Here is a 3,378-nt window from a genome sequence, read left to right as displayed (position 1 = left end):
ATATTGGCTTTTACTTGTGATTCTAGATTTGGACAACATCTTATTCTATAATATAGAATGAGTGTTTCAGTGAGCTGAATGGAGGAGGTTGATTTTATAAACAGAAAAGGGCTGAGGAAGACAGAAACAGAGAACAAAAAGTGAATTGGTTGTTTCAAAGTTACTTTTCTCATAAAAGTTAAAGCAGAGGTACTTTCTTATCATGCTAGCTAAAACTGGCTTGTTTAGGGATTTGGCTATTATCTCTCTCTTCTAATTTCTCAGAAGGTCAGATAAACAACTTAGTTTCTGTTTGGTGACATGGAAATTTAGCATGAATGATTCCATTTTGGTTTCATCTGTTGGGCCTAGTACAGTAGCTCAGTCCAAACCTGGCTTCTGTAACAATTTGTTATTGCTCCATAGCAAATTACTGCAAACTTAACTTCTTACAACAATGTACATTCATATCATGGCTTCCCTGAGTCATGACTCTGGGCTTGGCTTAGCTGGATCCTCTGCTCAGGCCTTATAAGGCTGCACTAAAGATATCAGCCTGTCTGTGGTCTCACCTGAAGCTTGAGCTCCTCTTCCAAGCTCACTCAGGTTGTTGGTAGAATTCAGTTTTTGTAGCGGTAGAACTGAGGCTCTCACCTCATAGAGATTCACCCCCTTCCTTGCAACGTGACTCTCCCTATAATACGACAGTTTGCTTCTTCAAGACCAAAGTAAGAACATCTTTTTAAAGGGCCCGTCTGACTGGATTGGAAACTAACCAGAATAATCTTCCCTCTGAGGAATTATAAGTCAACTGAATAGGGACTTCAATTCCATCTGCAAAATCTCTTTACCTTTTTTTTTTTTTTTTTTTGGTGGCTGACCTGTAAATCTCTTTACTTTTGACATAACATAATCATTGGGGTGATAGCCAGTCATAATCTCAGGCTCCACTTACACTAAAGAGAAGGAGATTATATAAGGACAGTGGTCATGCATTGTCAGAGGCTATGTTAGAATTCTGCCTACTACACTGAATCAGAAACTCTGGAGTTTTCGCAAGTCCTCAAGGTATTTCTAATACATGCTAAATTCTGAGAATCACTGGTCTAAAGAGTTACTAAATTTTGGCCGCAATATAGTCTTTATAATTATTTACCAATTGACTTCATGAGAACAAAGAATTTTTTCAGTATCTTTTTTAGTCTGATTTTATTTTATTGTTTATTTTTGTTTTAGGTGTGGTAAATTTCTATTTATAATGAGCTCTCCTGTAATATATGGTGTTTGTGAAATTATTGCCTAATATTCTGAATAGAGCAAGCTTCTAATTGCAATGGGATTTAATCAACTTCTAGCCCATGTCTGTTGTTTTAATAACCTGGCCTTGATCGTAGAATCAGAACTCTGGATGAATAGACAGATGAAAAGATAGATAAATAAATAAACATATTTATATTTTTTAAGGTTCTTTTTTATAAAGAAAAAACTTTTCTACTTATGATAGTAGTTTCCTAGGAGATTTCAAACCTGAGTTTTATGTTTTAACAAGCTAATTCTAACTAAATTAAGCTGATAAGGAACCATAAACTTCAAATAACCTGGTAAACCTTTCCTCATTGAACCTAACTGAACACTCTTGACCAGTTAAATCAATGAGATTTGATTTAACAAACTGAGTAGATGTAATGTGTGTTCCTGATGGATTTTGGACATGACCATGACTGGTGCCATTGTGCACACAATGAGCACAAAATAGCCACAGGCTTCGTCTTGCACTCCAGCACCAAGCCCCTCCCCACTTCCCTTTATGAGAAGCCTCCTGACTTAAACAGAAACCTCTTTTGCTTCCGCAAGGACACAGATTTCCACCCCAATCCACATTAGCATAATGACTCCTTGATGGTATCAGCCAGCCCTTGGTGCATTATATAAGCTCTACGACCCCCACACCTGCTGCTGCCTTCCATTTTGAGGGCAGCCCTGGGCTGACCCCACTTTGGGCACAGTCCAGCAGATTCTTTTACTTTAATAAAGCTTGAATGGTATCCGGCCTCTTGGCTCACTTTCTTTCAGATCCATTTTATGGAGAATGCTAGTTTTCAAACCTTAATCAGCATAACCTCATGTTGGGAAAATGGAATGGTTTGGTCAAGGCCCTCACCTCAGGTCCAGTTGAGTGTGGTTCAGCATCCTTTGTAAGCAAATTGTGTGTGTGTGTGTGTGTGTGCGTGTGCGTGTGCATGTGTGTGTGTGTGTGTGGAGTTAGTATGCATGAGAGCCAATGTATCTTTTTAGTTTTGTTGCTATTCTTGTGTTCTTGAGAGAGAGCGCTACAGTAAGGAGAGGTAAAGAGAGAGAAAGAGAGAGAGAAAGAGAAAGAGAGCAGAGAAGAGTTTGGTGAAGCAGGCGGGTGGGCATCAGTCTCAGGAGTCTGCCTCGCACAGCCATGCTTTCCAACCTACGACTCCAAGGACCTTTCGGCCGGTTATCTAGCTCGTAGACCTGCATGAAGGGGTCTGGTGACCCAGCCTTGTGTATGAATGGTTTGTGACCCAGTCTGTGAATGGGCTTCAGGGGACTGTGAGCTCCAGACCCAGCCCTAGCTCGACAATTGGCCCAGTTGGCAGGATCACCTGCACATAAAAGAGCCCGACAAGTAGCATGGTTGTGAAGCTAGACAACTGGCATCACGAACGGGATAAGTAGCTCTGCAATTGGCGCTGTGAGGATTCCAGGCCTTAGGCTAGCCAGACACCTCAGAACTTTTTTTTTCTAGCTCTTAATAATGCTTGATCATTTTCTCCTTTGTAAAACAGTAAGTGAATTTATGTCTTCCCTTTTCTTGTAAGTTAACAGACTCAGATATACATCTAACTCCAGAGGCAGATTTTTTTCTTTTAACTATCTTCTAAGATTTTGACCTTCCCCAAAGTATTTCATTTTGAAATACATCTAGAGTTCTTCATAGAAAAGAGAAAAAAACTGTTTCAGAGGAAATCTATGCGTTGTTTATATCACACCCTTTCAGGTTATCTGATTCTAATCATTCATTTATCCGAGGTATTTTACAACTTATCAATTTAACCACATAACTTTAACCAATAAAGTTAAAATTGATAAAATAAATGAATTCTTGAATTCTTGTCTTAATGTAAGGAAACTGATATTTAACTTATTTTACTTCTAGTTTTGCTTCCATTCTCCCCATTATACCATTCAAGCAATACTTTCAAAAGAACTAAAAATTCAGGTGAAATTAAAAGACTTTGTTACCTTTAAAACTTTGGTTCATGGAGATGTAAATATAATTATTTGAATAGTATAAATTTTGTTAGAATTTTTGTCTTTCTGTGAGACTATCTCATCTTCCCAGACTGGCAATTAGTGAGTAATTCTGTA

Source organism: Cynocephalus volans, chromosome 4 (assembly GCF_027409185.1).
Source record: "Cynocephalus volans isolate mCynVol1 chromosome 4, mCynVol1.pri, whole genome shotgun sequence".
In the NCBI taxonomy this organism is placed as follows: Eukaryota; Metazoa; Chordata; class Mammalia; order Dermoptera; family Cynocephalidae; genus Cynocephalus; species Cynocephalus volans.
This window is presented reverse-complemented; position numbering follows the sequence as displayed.